Here is a 17435-nt window from a genome sequence, read left to right as displayed (position 1 = left end):
ACCTCCGGCGGGACCAACCGCACAGTCCAGGACTGCAGCGCCTCAGAGCGCTCGGCTAATCCTGAGCGGCGAATCATTTTCTCCAGACCCTTAGCACACATGGGACCGACGCCTTTTTCCATACCCTTGACTGTGTGGAAGTTCTGTAGGGCTACTGGCGCATAGTCAACGTTCTTGTCGCGGAGTTTTACCATCAGCGCGGGATCTGTCACGGATACAGGTATGTTTGGCAACTCGGACGCAAACTGAGGAACAGCTGTGTGTTGCACGTCTGTTGGAGTGGATGTTCCGACGCTTACATCTATTGGTCAAATTCTCCTTTAATTTTTTTCTTCCACGGCGTTTCTTCCTTGCGATAATAACATCCTGTTCAAATTTGACGTCATTCTGTGCAGTGGTTCTGTATCTACGCTTGTGGACAGATGAAAATGTGTCCCCGACCGGGACTCGAACCCGGGATCTCCTGCTTACATGGCAGACGCTCTATCCATCTGAGCCACCGAGGACACAGATCGATAGCGCGACTGCAGGGACTTATCCCTTGCACGCTTCCCGTGAGACTCACATTCCCAACTGTCCACAATTCTACATATGTAAAGTACCTTATAGACATTTGCCCATCCACTCATTACTCGCGCACCCTTTGGCGATTCCCGTAAGAGTTTGGGCAACCTGAAGACAGTAACTGTTCTTGAAAGAACAGATACTGCTGATGAGCGTGCAACAACACCTGTCGGCAGCTGTGGGTTTCAGTTAGTCATCATTTATTCCAGGGAAAAGCTGCACGGTCATCAACAGTATCTGTTCTTTCAAGAACAGTTACTCTCTTCATATATATAGTTGAAAGGCTACCCAGCCATTGACCTTCGTCTGTGCGAATGAGCTCAGGTTGCCCAAACTCTTACGGGAATCGCCAAAGGGTGCGCGAGTAATGAGTGGATGGGCAAATGTCTATAAGGGACTTTACATATGTAGAATTGTGGACAGTTGGGAATGTGAGTCTCACGGGAAGCGTGCAAGGGATAAGTCCCTGCAGTCGCGCTGTCGATGTGTGTCCTCGCTGGCTCAGATGGACAGAGCGTCTGCCATGTAAGCAGGAGATCCCGGGTTCGAGTCCCGGTCGGGGCACACATTTTCTTCTGTCCACATCGAGGTATATCAACAACACCTTTCGGCAGCTGAGGGTTTCAGTTAGTCATCATTTATTCCAGGGAAAAGCTCCACGGTCATCAACAGTATCTGTTCTTTCAAGAACAGTTACTGTCTTCATATATTTAATTGTGGTCACTCTGTATTTTTCTTATGAAGGTCAAAAAGAAACATCTGTCGTTAGTTTACCGAATTTTGAACCAAAAATCTTTTTGTTTATCTTATTACACAGAACAGGCCAATGGCATTGCCGCAGTGGTAAGGCCGGTTCCCGCCAGATCACCAAAGTTGCTCTTGGGCTAGGCTAGCACTTGGATGGGTGACCGACCGGGTCTGCCGAGCGCTGTTGGCAAAGGGGGTGCATTTAGCCCTTGTGATGGCAGATAAGGAGTCAGTTGGCTGAGACGTAGCAGCTCCGATCACGAAAACTGACAACGGCCGGTAGGAAGGTGTTCTGACCCACATGCCCCCTCAATATTCACGTCCAATGACGCATATCGGCTGAGAATGATACGGCTGACGGTCGGTACCACTGGGCCTTTCCACCAATGTTCGGATGAAATTTTACTGCACAAAGGAGTACAAAACGTGAGAACTTTTAACATCGCAGCGCGTCAGCAATCGTGAATAATTTAATGATCATAAAGAAGCCGCCTCGATCGCAAATAGAAACCCGATGTTGACCTAGGTTTCGGCGCGGATAAGCACGCCTTCTTCGGAACACACTAAAACTACAAAATTGCCTAAAGAGGCATGGTCCAACATTAATACAGAACGCCCAAAAGTGCAAATGACCCGCATAAAATGTAAAACAATAGGTACGTACACACGGTACACACATACCGTTTATTTTACATTTTATGCGAGTCTTTTGCGCTTTTGGGAGTTCTGTATTAATGATGGACCATGCCTCTTAGGGCAGTTTGTAGTTTTGGTGTGTTCCGAAGAAGGCGTGCTTATCCGCGCCGTAACCTAGGTCAACATCCGGTTTCTATTTGCAATCGAGGCAGATTCTTTATAATCGTTAGAGAACAAAACGAGTTCGTAGCAGGAAACGAAGAAGATCCGTAGCAGCGACCTCAAACCGATTATCCCACTGTTATAATGCCTATATTCGGCAAGATGGTGTTACTTAAAGCTATTTTGATGTAAACGTTTAATCGTTTTCTAGGAAAGCATTTCACGCTATTGCCACTGTATATTGACGCTGATGATTTAAAACATTATTCGAACCTGCTCAATGGCGTACTGGCCTACTTTTAGACCGAAATATAGCAAGGATTCTGCGTGGCATGGGTATGAGAAGTCCCTGCAGTTCTGTAAACTTCCTCGTTTGTGGCCCGTATCGTAGCTATCATGATTCCCCATTCGTCTCTGCTCCTTACCACGAGACACTGGACTCGCATTCGGAAGGACGACGGTTCAATCCCGCGTCCGGCCATCCTGATTTAGGTTTTCCGTGATTTCCCTAAATCACTCCAGACAAATGCCGGGATGGTTCCTCTGAAAGGGCACGGCCGACTTCCTTCCCCATCCTTCCCTATTCCGATGAGACCGATGACCACGCTGTCTGGTCTCCTTCCCCAAACCAACCAACCAACCTTACCACGAGACGTGCCCGTATCGCCAGCAGGCGGTATTGGCTTTCTCGTAGGGACAGCGGTTATCGCTGTAGCAATCGGTTTTCGGTTATGTTGCTTTTCTTTCACGCCAGTTTAACGTGATTGTTAAAACCGCTCAGAATAACCGATTTTTGGCTTTTTATTCCTGTTAAATCCCGTAATAAACGTAGAAATTGAACAAAAATTCGAAGAATTTTGACTACCCCAGTTTCGAGATACAATCAAAATATTAAATGAAATAGGCAAATAAGAGAAAACTCTACCATTCGGCCGCGCGAAGTGACCACGCGGTCAGAGGCGCTATGTCACTGACTGCGCGGCCCCTCCCGCCGGAGGTTCGAGTCCTCTCTCGGGCACGGCTGTATGTGTTGTTCTTAGCATAGGTTAGTTTAAGTAGTGTGTAAGACTAGGGACCGATGACCTCTGCAGTTTGGTCCATTAAGAACTCAAACACATTTGAACATTTCTACCATACGCTGCTTCTCACGAGAAGTGATAAGTGGTTGAACACTTCACAAACAATCACCAGTGTTCTCCTGCTGATTCAAAGTTTTTTGAAACTACTCAGAAATCATGCAGCAATTGGGATTCGCACCACTATTTGAGCTTTACGAGTAGTCAGTGCTAAGGGACGAAAGCTGAGGTTGAAGAAGTTTGTGTTTCATGTTAATTTGTCCTTTTCCAAGGGCTGCAAGCAGATAAGGTCACATTATGTAAAACCAGGGAGCATATCACATCATGTTTCTATTGTATACTGTGTATGATTTGTTTTTAAGTTTTTAGTTTGTTACTGTTACCATTATTTCCTTTCTCTTTCGTTATTTAACAGAAAAGGCAAAGAAATCTTTAATCTTCTTTACTACGTCCCTTCGTAAAAAGATTTCCAGACTAGCGTTGTTGCCGTTCTGCAACACAAGAGATGTCCGGCGATGACAGCGACAAACTACCGTATGTACCAAATAGGGGTCAGGTCTTCCACACTGCACGTACGCGCGTACCATAAAATGACGACAGAGGCGTTACTGTCGCAGCAATGCAGTACCAATTTATATCTGAGGTGTTTGTTGCTCTTTCCTGTTCACACAGTTATTAAAATACCGCGGATCGTTTTTCCCAATTCCCGTAATAACGTAATAATTGAAACGGTTGCAAATTTTATGAATGAAAAATATTTCTTTTTTTAAAAAAAGGTTTATTCAAAACCGAAAAATTTTAGAATTGCTGCCATAGTTATTTGATATTTCGACTGTTCGCTGAGTTATTAGTAAAAAATTAAACATCCATCATAAACGACACCAAACAGATCCCGAATAATGTGGGTTATTCAGAACTGGAACGCCGGTGTCTGTTTCACCTGTCGGTTTTTCCCATCCCTACCATCGTAGTGAGCACTGGTCGTAATGTTTCGGCTCATCCTCTTCACCAAGGCATCGTCAGTTCAAATAAATAAAATTATATCACCTATAACTTTCAGTGCCTCATTTTCCAAATTTCATTTCCTGCATCATAGAGTGACTTGTACATTAGTAACACAACAAATTATCAACTAAAACATGTGGCGGTGGAGTAACAAAATCATTTGATATAGCTACATCAAAAAATTCGTATAAAAGTGTCGCTGTTAATCATCAGTATAAACTGCTGTTTAGGCTCTTTACTGGAAGCTATGACGAGGAAACGCTCTTACACTTAGGTGTAATTTCAGCGCGATGTAAAACTGTGCACCGTGTTTTGCTGACGTGCTCGCTTGCAATGTACTACAGCCGCTGTGCAGACGTCATGCCCACTTGCTCTCCGTGCTTTCAGCTTTTGCGAGTAAGCGGGACTAAAAACGGCGTCACCTGTGAAAAGCAAATAAAAAGAGTCGAGCACGGGCTTTCGAGCGCTCTGATTGCTTATTTCCGCAGACAATCAAACGGCGCAGCTGCGAGCGCGCCGGCAGGCGCCGGACACAGGCGGAGCCGGAAATTTCAGCGCAGGCGTCCAGTGCGCCGTGTTTCACAGCCGGGCTGCGATAATCGCGTCTGCCGATGTGGAGCTCAGCCGGCGAGCGGCCGGCAACAAGTGGCAGGCCAGCCGGCCGCTACCCGCGCCCGCACCTCGGGCCCTCTCTCCACCTCACCAGACACGGAAAAAGAGCACGGTGGCGCCGCTACAACCGGCGCACGTCCCAACAACGCACCAAAATATTTTAAATAAAAGCCAGTCTAAAATACACCACAAATCAGTTTAAGAAGTGGAAAATAATTTTTCCAAGCCCCATAAACGTTCCTAACCCCATACAGGCAGTCCTGAAAATCTGTGACTGTACTCAGATTTAAAACGAAAAGCGTGTGACGTATGCAATACATGAGTGATGCAGGAATAGTTCATGCCTGTTAAGCATACAGAATAAAAAGAATTTCTGTATGGGTTTCGGAACCAGTATACGGGTAGGAAAAATTATTTTATATTTTTTAATCTGAATTTGAAAAGTTACATATTAAAAATTGATTTCTTCTCAGATAATAATTTTTCCTACTTATTAGTCTTGTGTGGTGTTGTGTACATAGTTCCGTGTAGTCAGCGCATACACAACTTTCCCACTAGAGCGCGCCCTGCTAAGCACAACAGCGCAGGCGCAGCGCTCGTCCGTCTCCGCACTACGAGATAGCGCTGCCTTAGCCACGGACAAATTATGCTCCCGCCGATCCGCGTATTAGTATGTAACGCCGCCAATGAGATTGCTGCTAACGTAGAACCTTTTCTCCTCGCGGATCACACTCGCGCAGTGATACCTGAACGCGCGAGGTATTATAACGAGTGTACAGACCTCCGATGAGTCCGTCGGCATTTATCTGCATTTGTCTGCACCAGTCTGTACCAGTCTGCGTTAGTCTGTATGAGGCTGCATTTGTCTGTACCAGTCTATAGTCAAGTTTCAGTCTGCGCCTAATAAGATTATCGTATTCCTGTACATAGCCTTGAAGAGAAATGTATAGACACTTTGTCAAGTATCAGAGGTATGTGAGAATAAGATTAACGTACCAAGACCAAAGGAACTTCAGATTGTCAATTGTAAACAGCATCCAGAATCAAGTTACGTAATATATATGATTTTTATTATTTTAATAAATGTGTGTGAAAATTAATCAAGTTCTGTTTAAAGTTGGTCATCGTCAATCTGCTACTCTAAGCGTGCAAGTGGCATTTCTTTCGTCTGACCTAACGGCAGAAGATAAACACGCCACAATAAGACCACGAGCCATATTGCTGACACTCGTCTACTTCGATGGACTGACAAGTCAAATAATCTGATGGTGTGTGTACGGAAGGTCTTACAGTACGCACACCACACGTGTGCAAAATTTGTAATCGATTTCAAACATTTTGATGAGGTTATGTCGAAAGTTTCAAGTCTCTAGCTCATAGGAAAGTTAGTTGAAAATAAATTGCAACAATTGTGCCGAACACACGGCCACACAAGAAAGTGACCTAACAATAACGTGGTAAATTCAATGACACCATCTGGAATTACAGAGAAGTTGCAAACGTCCATAAAAATCTTCAGGGTACGTGACCGCATTGTCAATATGTAAAATTCCTCCAAGATTGCTTTTCTTCAGCGTATTTTTTCGCTGGGCACATTTTAAATGTTAAAAAAAAGGCTCTTAACACTATGGGACTTAACATCTGAGGTCATCATTCACCTAGACTTAGAACTGCTTAAACCTAACTAACCTAAGGACATCACACACATCCATGCCCGAGACAGGATTCGAACCTGCGACCGTAGCAGCAGCGCGGTTCCCGACTGAATCACCTAGAACCGCTCGCCCACAGCGGCCGGCTTCAAAATGTTGACAATGCGGATACATGCTCTGAAGAAGTTCTAGTGACTGCGGTACCCTACTTTTCAGAAACTATAGAGCTTTATCTCCTCTCTCATTAAAATTTATCACCATTTCTGGGGTTGTACACCACACAAAAGTATCAATAAATTCCCCTAGAACAAATATATTACTGTCAAATATCTTAGTATCTTATCATTTTGTTGCTTCACTGTACCTATTTCGTCCTTACTGCAAGTGTGCAGAATAATAGGAAGAACACATGATTCACTTTGTGGGAGATTTGGGTATGAACAGTGTGCTATACTTGTACATAGTGGTGCAATCTCTGCCTGCACCAACAGCCCTAAGCAGACTATGCCTGGAGTCGGATTGAGTTGGATCATAAATGCACCTACATCATTTTGTAATCTGGAATGTTGACGTGCCATTCTCTTGGCAATTTAGACTCAGAAATTTTTCAGAGAGAAACCTGAGAAATTTTTTGTGCCCTTGAACATCTGCTCTGTCGACGTAGGCTAACACAGTATTGTGTTGAGATATCATGCTAGAACATAACAACACAGGACCTCGGAAAAAGATCACCATCAAAGTTCATAACGTGACATAAATGTAATGGAAGCTGGCTATGAGAACCAGAGGGGACTGTTTTAGGTACTCAACAGTATCTCATAACAATTGTCTGGTCCATATGACGATGACGAATACAATTCTGCAGCCTTTTGTTATGCAACAGATTTTTGAAATACCTGTCCATCCTACGAAAAGCTCACTGAAGATTGTAATGTCTACAAATAGTATGTAGTATGCTCTCGACCAAAGTGCATTGTTGTCTAAAAATTCCAGGCTGCAAACCAAGAATTTAATTTTCCAATTCTTCCAACCAAACAATCTCATTTTCCTATATCGAAGGAAAGAAATTCTATATAGATACCACAAAAAAATTACCAAACCTGAATTATTTAAGAACTTGGAAAATTATAGTAAAGGAAACCTTAGTTCAATTAAAATCAAAATATTAATTTTTTAAATTTAATCAAATTCAATAACATGCATAGCTCGATCTTTTGTTATTTTAGCTTGATAGAATGTAAATTTATAACTGTATATAATTTATCATCATCAATTACAAACATTTTAGTATATCCATGTAGAAGAGTGATTTTATATTTATCATCTAAAAGTAATAAAATGTTTCTCTCCAAACTTCGTTGGAAAAATTTTGTCATCTGAAATGACATAAGATTTATGTTTTTAGTTCTGATGAATTAGTCAACACTTCTGAATAACCATTACCATAATTGTTAAGTTCAGCTAATAGATTTTCAATCCTGCTTTTTGTGGACATCTTGATTTCTATAGAAAAAATTCAATAAATTAAAAAATTTAAATAATTAAAGCTTCCGCTTTTTATCTTGTCAATATTCCTGAAAATTTTCAAGTGGAAATGATAACAAGAAGTTAAAATTTCTGTAAATTTTTGTTCACTTACATAATTATAAATTTTCAGCTTTATTCAATGTTCCCAATCATTAGTTAATATTCCTTTTATCATAGATCGTAACATAAGCAATTGTATGATTTGGAATATTTTCATTAAAGAATGGACATAATTTCGTCATTGTTTTTTGGGTAGTTAAATCACTCATACTGCTAGACATATTAGTTCCATTAATAGGATAACTTTCAGTAAACTGAATGGACTTACATTTGCATCATTATTTAATTGTGTTATCCTTTTAAAATCTCTGAAATAATCAAAAGCTTTAAAGAAGCTATTCAGTGGATCAAGATTCCATAATTCTTCCAAAAAACTTCATCTCTTCACCTTTTAATGTAGATTTTTGTAATTTAACATGATAGAATAAAGAAGAGTAAAGTAATTGATTATTTATTCCATTAGTTTGGAAAACAACAAAAAAGAATGATGGATATGAAATTCTATCGAACTTAAGTAGTTAGTAATGTCTAGATCAAAATTTCTTTTTCCCTGTAAACCAGCAAATTAAATTGTTGGGAGTTTGAGGAAGGAAACAGGTATACTTAGATTTTAAAGCCTTTCTTCTTCTAATTCAGGTGAATATTCTGGTTTATATACAACACCAGAAACACGAATTTCCATACTTTTAACAATAATTTTACCTTCTTTTGGAAATGCAGAATAATCATTGTCTGTTGTCCAATGAAGAATAGACTCTTATTAATCTATTCTCTAACTCCAAGTAGAAATAACAGGTAAGTCAGCTTCGAACATAATTCCTATATAATCTTTAAAAATCTTTCTCTATAGTTCATTAATCATTAAGGAAACATTTATTAAATTGTTATACCATTAAAGTCAATAAACTATCTTTTTCAACAGTTATAGTTACTTATAAATTCTCAATATTATCAAAAAGTTAGAATTTTTATAGGATGATTTGGCTCATAAATTATTCAACCACCAAATATAGAATTAACTTTAAATGAAGCAATAATGTTATATTCTTGATGAAAATGATCATTTAGTTCAACAAACACTGCATCAGCCAAATTAATATTAACATTTATTAATTCAAATCGAATAATTTTAGGAAGAGCTTTTGTAACAGTTTTCTTATTTGGTTCAATAATTTGAGTAATAAATCCTAAAAAACTTGTAATATTACTTTCTTATATTCATGTACATTTTTATCTCTTTTGAGAATAATTCTATTCATAATTTTATCTGCTTTGAACGAATATTTCAATTTTGGAATGAATATTTTTTTCTAAAAATTTCTATGTGAATTAACCAACAGGAAATTCTAGTGTTTCTCCATCACAGTAAAGTTTATTATTTTTTGATATAACATTTGCAGTTTCAAAGACAGTGAATAAAAATCAACTAGTGAAACGTTTTTATGAGTTTGTCTTATTGGAACAGTTAACTGCTTTTTCTCAACAGAAACTTACCACTCAGCTGAATTAATGTACTCATTTAAATTCAGAAAAATTATATAAATAAATATTAGATTTGGAACCAAAACTAAGAATTGCAGAAAACAAACCAAAAATTTACTTCCTTAACTTTTACCTGATTCTATTCAGTGTGCAGCTTTTGTATCAAGTAGTTGTGGACAAAGAACATTAATCATTTATAATTATATTTTATCAATAGGTTGACTAAACTGGAGAAAGTTAATCATTTGTATGTTTATTCCATGCATTTAGATCAACGAAATCATCACCAATTTATAAAAAGACGTGAAAAAATTGAAAATGAAATCAATAAATATTGTTAGTTTTGTTGAAAAAAGGTAATGAAATTATTCCATTAGATGAATCGGGTAATAATTCAATTGCAGTTTTTGAAGATTTCAGTCTCCAATTCGAAGATAAACTTTGGGAATAGAATTCATACACTTTGGGAAAATTTTATTTGTCACAAAGGAAAAGATTGTTTTCATTTAGGTCAAACATATTCAAAAATTCCTAAACAATTAGTTAGGAGCAATTTTAATTTTTATACATTTTTAGAAAAGATTACTAAAATTTAAATTTTTTATTAAAAAAATTAATAAAGGTAAATATACAGAAAAGATTGAGAATTTTGAATTGTTGAATATACAAAGTATAAAGAAATGAAGTGAACCCAAAATTCCTCTTATTTTCATACACAATTTATTTTAATTTCAAATATAAAAATGTTGAATTTAGAAACATTTAACATTAAATTACTTGGACTTCAATGTTAAACATAAATGTTGAATGTAAATGTTAAATGTAAAATAAAATAAGGATTATTGTTCATCTTCCTTAGCAAATGTTTGCAAAATATGATCCAGAAATTGTTAAAGAACGAAATGTAATTATAAAGTAGAAGAACAGTTTTGGGAAGAGTTTAAGAAATGGAAAAAAACTGAGAAGAGAATAGGAGAAATTTTAAAAAAAGAGCAACCAGTTATCGATAAAACAGAAAAAGTTAATGAAGGAATCAAATAATTTGGAGAAAAAGTTGTAGAAGCAACTAAGGAAAACAGAGGAGTCAAAACACAAACATTTCCTTATAATCCATATAATTAAGAAGGATTTAATGATATTCCAACAACTAAACACTATGAAAGTGATAAAAGAGATTATTCATTATGTTAATCAGAAATAAATAATCTGTTAAAAATTGTAGAAAAGAAAAAACAAAATTAAAAGACAAAGATATTAACGAAATAAATATAGGTGAAAAACCTTTAGAATTTGTGAACCATAGTGAAGATCCTCATTTTGGGTTAAGATCTGTTGGCCCTTATAAATATATTGGTAAATTACCTCCAGAATTCAATAATGATAAATTAAAATTTGGTGAAAAAAAATGAAGAAACAGATGGTTAATGAATCTTTTAACTACAAACTTAGCTAAGGATGATTTAGGAACAGAAATTGATTTTGTTGATTTACAAAAATATACAGGAATTTTTTAGATTCTAATGCTCTATATAATAAAAGCAAACCAAATAAAATAAATGCTCGTCAAAGAAACAAATATAACAATTTAATTGAACAACTGTTGATCAAAATTTTTCTAGTCCTTCAGAAAGATATCTTGGTGATTCATTTGAAAGAGTTGTCGATGATTTAGTAACAAAATTTTCAGAAAAATCAATTGTATGTATTTGGGTGAATGATGTTACAAATTTGAATGATAGGTTAACAGTAATTCAAGGTGAAGGATTAACAGCAAATAATAATGAACATAATGAAATCTATGCAATAACATATTTGTTAGCTAATAAATTTAGTGATTTAATTGTTAATAAACCCAAAGGAATTCCATATTTCATCTGAGTTTTCAATAATTTGCCACACACATTTTGGAAAAGTGAAAAACATTATACAGAGTTAGTAAACAGTTTGATTAACAAATTACCATTTGAGATGCATCTTCCAGGCTATTGATTTTGTGGCCCAGGAACCAAATTAGAAGAAAGAATAGCTAGAGGAGGTCAAGGAATTAATCCATTAGATCAAGCATATAAAAGTTGTGATGTTTCTTACAGAAATAATAAAGAATTTAAAAAACCCATGAAGCTGATATAAAGCTTCAATTTGTTGTGATAGAAAGACTGTATGCAACAGATTCTCCCTTATGAGAATAAACAGCTGCAACTGCAGGAAGAGGAATTAAGTATGGAAATGGGTTCAGAAGTTAAGAAATGCTGATGGCGCTTATAAAAACTCTATTATTTTTTAATCTAGGTAAGTGGTCAACTTTTCAATTGATTATATTTTGCTTCCCAGTGCCAAAATTAAACCAATATCAATTACACTTGAACTCAATAATGAACAATTAAGTATTATTGAACCATTTTTAATTCCTGTCCAAACAAGAAAGACAGAGAAAGAAACTGACTGAAATTTACTTGTTTCATTTACTATTCCTGTTGTGAAAAAGATTGATGAACATTTAACAAACAAAAAAGAAACAAAGCATGAAGGAGGATATATACATGACAATTCTCATGCATTTTATGCATAGGTTAATTACAGATTGCAGATAAAATGTTTTATAGCGCCGCAGTCGCAGTCTGGTGTTGGTAAAGTTCCCCATTTGTAGAGATCGTCATCACATCTTTCGTGGCTGTTACGTATGTGGCTTAGTGTTGTCCGCACTTAGTGACTGATTGAAGCCAGGCAGTTTCTCAGTTGTCATGAAACTTGCATTTTGATGGGCAATATTCTTGCCAGTGTTGTTTCCACCGATTGTCGACATCAAAGTTGAAGTTCGTCATTCTTTTAGCAGAGAGTAATGCTGGTCATGTCGATTTAAGTCTCATGCACTTCACGTCAGCTATGTCGCTGTGTGTGAGTTGTTAGTTATCTTGTTCAACTCACTGAGAAGAGCGGTTTCTCACTGCATTGTATGTAGCTCAGGGTTGGCAGCAGTACAGTGGAAAAAGATTTTATTGTGCCACTGATAATGCAGATGGTGTCAGTTAGTACCACATAATCCTGATTGTATGAAGTCTGTTAATCCACACAGGAACACAGTATCCGAGTGGACAAGCCCAGCTCCTAATGTGTGGAGTGTGCGTGCTGTGGAGCCCACATAATTTATAGACCATGTCCTTTCTTGTTCTCATTTTATCTGCAATCTTTGTCAGGTGCTCTTGGTAAGAGAGTGTCCTGTCAAATATGACTCCTAGATATTTGGGGTAGTTGTTATGGCTAAGGTGTTTCCCTTCAAGGACGACATTAAACCCTCTTCTTGCTGAGTTGTTGCAAAGGTGGAAGCATGGCACTTCTGCTGTAGTCTCCATTTGCGAAATAGCCACTCAGCAGCTTGAAATTGCAGTACAAGTTGTCTTTAGTAGTCTCGAATGATTCATATTGTGCAGCTGTAGCCCAATCGTCTGCGTAGCCAAACTTCCCAGATTGAGTGTTTGGGATGTCAGAAGTGTAAAGATTGACGAACAATGGAGCAAGGACTGAGCTTTGTTTTAGTCCATTGTTGAGAATTTCGGTACAGCTCATTTGTTCTCCAGCAATCACTTGAAAATCTCTCCCACCCAGTATGTTATTGACAAGTCTTATTATATTGCAGTATGGGATTATTTGTATCAGTTTGTAGAGCAGGCCTTGTCTCTGGACAGTGTCATAGGCTGTGCTCAGATCTATGAATGCTGCTGATGTTTTTTGGTTCTTCTGGTTGCCTGCCTCTATATGTGTTATCAGGGAAAGTACTTGATTAATGCAGAATCTATTAGGTCGAAATCCTGGTTGTTCATCTGGAACTGATTCCAGTATTTTAGGCTCAATCTGCTATACAGGAGTCTCTTGAGCAGCTTGTATATGACACTGAGCAGTGTGATTGGTCTATACCTCTTCAGCTCAATGCTTGGTTCCCCTGGTTTAAGCAGTGCAATGATCTTTGAATTCTTCATTTTCCGTGTACGTTCCCTGTTGCCATTGTATTTGAGTAAAAGTCTGCAAGCCATTTTTTGGCATATTCTCCACAGTGAAGAAGGAATTCTGGGTGCATTCCATTCAGTCCAGTTGCCTTTCCTGCCTTTTCACTCTTCAGCGCTTCTTTGACTTCATTGGTATTAAAATGCGAGGAATACTGGTCCAAACGTGTACTGTTTCTCTTAAGTGTCTTATTCTTGTATGTTTCTTGCCCCCTATCCTGAAATTCATTTTTTAGAAATATCTGTTGAGTTATGAGTAGTTTTTTAGCTCCAGCTAGGTTTTGGAAGAGACCAGGCCTGTATGCTAGATATCTTGAAATCAAGCGACTCAACGTTTTCAATCAATTTCTCTCGCTGTGTGTTGTCTAGGTTGTGCAGCAGGCCGTCTGCAATCTCAAGGAATCTCTGATACTTATTTTCGTGTTCTTTGCCCCATCCTGGTACATATTGTTTATCGGCCCTCCATGGGACAGCAGGTTTTGATGCACATTTAACTGCACCTATGAGTCTGTCACAATTATTTGCTCTTGGGTAAAGTCATCCTAAGCACTTGTCCCATTTTTCCACATACATATCCCACATTACCTTTCCAAAATTCTGCTCAAAAACGGCTCAAATGACTCTGAGCACTATGGGACTTAACATCTGAGGTCATCAGTCCCCTAGAACTTAGAACTACTTAAACCTAACTAACCTGAGGACATCACACACATCCATGCCCGAGGCAGGAATCTTTTAACATGGGCTGGGGGGTAGTCCTGGCGGTTGGCTGGAACGTGGGTGTCCGTCCCTTATCGTAGGGCCTTCTAGCATAACACGGTTCTGCTCTCAGCTTCTGTTCTCGTTTTCCCCTCGGAACTGCATCTGTTTCATGGTGGGAAGGTATGATATGCATTTAGGCATTCTTGTGTTGGTCTGTGGTATTCCATATGCTCACTCATTAATCGTATTACTTTGGTTCATTTAATGTCACGATTTATTCGGAGCTACGTGATATACTGCCGGATTTGCTTATCATGTCAAGGTTTCCATGGAGGGTGTTGGATTTGCCTGACAACAACTAGTTAACTATTTAGGAAAAATAATATGTATTATAATATCAAAAGAATACAAAACATTGATGAGGTGAATTGTGGTCATTTGTATTTATTGATTTTGAAATTATTTAGTATGGCTTATGAGTTTAATGATACTTTATATTTATTAAATGAACTATTTTGGAAATAAACCCAATACCGATTTAGAATAAATAAGAAATTAATAATAAATTAATTTCAAACTTTGAAAAGTTTCAGTCAAAAATCAAAGATTTTCAATCAACAGTAGATCCAAAACTTAATGTCATTAGAGACACTGGATTCAAAATTCAACGATTTTCTATCTTCAACATATACACAAATAAATGATGTATAAGACAAGTCAGAAATTAATTAAATGCTATTATTAAAGTATTCAGACATTAACTTGGTTTTAAAAATGTGAATTTTAATGATCCCCTTGATGAATTTGATGTACACTCCTGGAAATGGAAAAAAGAACACATTGACACCGGTGTGTCAGACCCACCATACTTGCTCCGGACACTGCGAGAGGGCTGTACAAGCAATGATCACACGCACGGCACAGCGGACACACCAGGAACCGCGGTGTTGGCCGTCGAATGGCGCTAGCTGTGCAGCATTTGTGCACCACCGCCGTCAGTGTTAGCCAGTTTGCCGTGGCATACGGAGCTCCATCGCAGTCTTTAACACTGGTAGCATGCCGCGAAAGTGTGGACGTGAACCGTATGTGCAGTTGACGGACTTTGAGCGAAGGCGTATAGTGGGCATGCGGGAGGCCGGGTGGACGTACCGCCGAATTGCTCAACACGTGGGGCGTGAGGTCTCCACAGTACATCGATGTTGTCGCCAGTGGTCGGCGGAAGGTGCACGTGCCCGTCGACCTGGTACCGGACCGCAGCGACGCACGGATGCACGCCAAGACCGTAGGATCCTACGCAGTGCCGTAGGGGACTGCACCGCCACTTCCCAGCAAATTAGAGACACTGTTGCTCCTGGGGTATCGGCGAGGACCATTCGCAACCGTCTCCATGAAGCTGGGCTACGGACCCGCACACCGTTAGGCCGTCTTCCGCTCACGCCCCAACATCGTGCAGCCCACCTCCAGTGGTGTCGCGACAGGCGTGAATGGAGGGACGAATGGAGACGTGTCGTCTTCAGCGATGAGAGTCGCTTCTGCCTTGGTGCCAATGATGGTCGTATGCGTGTTTGGCGCCGTGCAGGTGAGCGCCACAATCAGGACTGCATACGACCGAGGCACACAGGGCCAACACCCGGCATCATGGTGTGGGGAGCGATCTCCTAAACTGGCCGTACACCACTGGTGATCGTCGAGGGGACACTGAATAGTGCACGGTACATCCAAACCGTCATCGAACCCATCGTTCTACCATTCCTAGACCGGCAAGGGAACTTGCTGTTCCAACAGGACAACGCACGTCCGCATGTATCCCTTGCCACCCAACGTGCTCTAGAAGGTGTAAGTCAACTACCCTGGCCAGCAAGATCTCCAGATCTGTCCCCCATTGAGCATGTTTGGGACTGGATGAAGCGTCGTCTCACGCGGTCTGCACGTCCAGCACGAACGCTGGTCCAACTGAGGCGCCAGGTGGAAATGGCATGGCAAGCCGTTCCACAGGACTACATCTAGCATCTCTACGATCGTCTCCATGGGAGAATAGCAGCCTGCATTGCTGCAAAAGGTGGATATACACCGTACTAGTGCCGACATTGTGCATGCTCTGTTGCCTGTGTCTATGTGCCTGTGGTTCTGTCAGTGTGATCATGTGATGTCTCTGACCCCAGGAATGTGTCAATAAAGTTTCCCCTTCCTTGGACAATGAATTCCCGGTGTTCTTATTTCAATTTCCAGGAATGTAGTTAGTAAATGATATTTGTAAACAAGACTTTTAGAACCTAAACAACAATATGTAAATTGTTATTAAGTTATTTGAGTTGACAATTAATAACTTAGATGAGAAAATTACAATCAAAAAATTAAAAGTAAATTAATTATTTTTTCTATGTAAATGAAGAATGATAATCACAATTATTCTTTCAAGTGCAGAAACTTCACTGAAACATTTCATCCTTGTAGATTAATAACTGAAACTGGAGAACAAAGATTTGAAGGTTTTTGGTCAATTTACGAAAATAAAAAGAGTAAATTCATTAAAAATATTGTGTAAGGGAACGTCTAAAATTTGTGAACAAATTATTAATGAAGTACATAAGTAAGTTACGAAAATATTTGTTGTTCTGTTATTTAGTCAAAATGGACCCTGGTAATCCGAAAGGAGTTCCGAAAATAAATAACGAAAATATGTCTTTTTAGCTGTTGTAGATGTTTTTACAAAGTTTCTTTAGCAATGTAAATTTAAAGATAAACCAAGTAAAACTAGAGTTGAGGCTTTCGGAAAAATATTTGTGACAAAAATAATAGCTAAGAATATTATCATAAGGAATTTGCGGAATTACTGCAAAAATCTTCCCCCATGAACCATGGACCTTGCCGTTGGTGGGGAGGCTTGCGTGCCTCAGCAATACAGATGGCCGTACTGTAGGTGCAACCACAATGGAGGAATATCTGTTGAGAGGCCAGACAAACATGTGGTTCCTGAAGAGGGGCAGCAGCCTTTTCAGTAGTTGCAGGGGCAACAGTCTGGATGATTGACTGATCTGGCCTTGTAACATTAACCAAAACGGCCTTGCTGTGCTGGTACTGCGAATGGCTGAAAGCAAGGGGAAACTACAGCCGTAATTTTTCCCGAGGACATGCAGCTTTACTGTATGATTAAATGATGATGGCGTCCTCTTGGGTAAAATATTCCGGAGGTAAACTAGTCCCCCATTCGG

General features: G+C 39.1%; 2 non-coding genes across 2 annotated transcripts; one reads left to right on the top strand and one right to left on the bottom strand.

Annotated features, from left to right (window-relative positions):
- Window positions 1-432: 432 nt before the first annotated feature.
- Window positions 433-506, bottom strand: Trnat-ugu. The gene has a single exon. It is a non-coding gene; the product is annotated as a tRNA-Thr (tRNA).
- A 548-nt stretch (window positions 507-1054) lies between these two features.
- Trnat-ugu lies at window positions 1055-1128 on the top strand. Its single transcript has one exon. It is a non-coding gene; the product is annotated as a tRNA-Thr (tRNA).
- The last annotated feature ends 16307 nt before the right edge of the window (window positions 1129-17435 follow it).

Source organism: Schistocerca piceifrons, chromosome 1 (assembly GCF_021461385.2).
Source record: "Schistocerca piceifrons isolate TAMUIC-IGC-003096 chromosome 1, iqSchPice1.1, whole genome shotgun sequence".
Taxonomy (NCBI): Eukaryota; Metazoa; Arthropoda; class Insecta; order Orthoptera; family Acrididae; genus Schistocerca; species Schistocerca piceifrons.
This window is presented reverse-complemented; position numbering and strand designations above follow the sequence as displayed.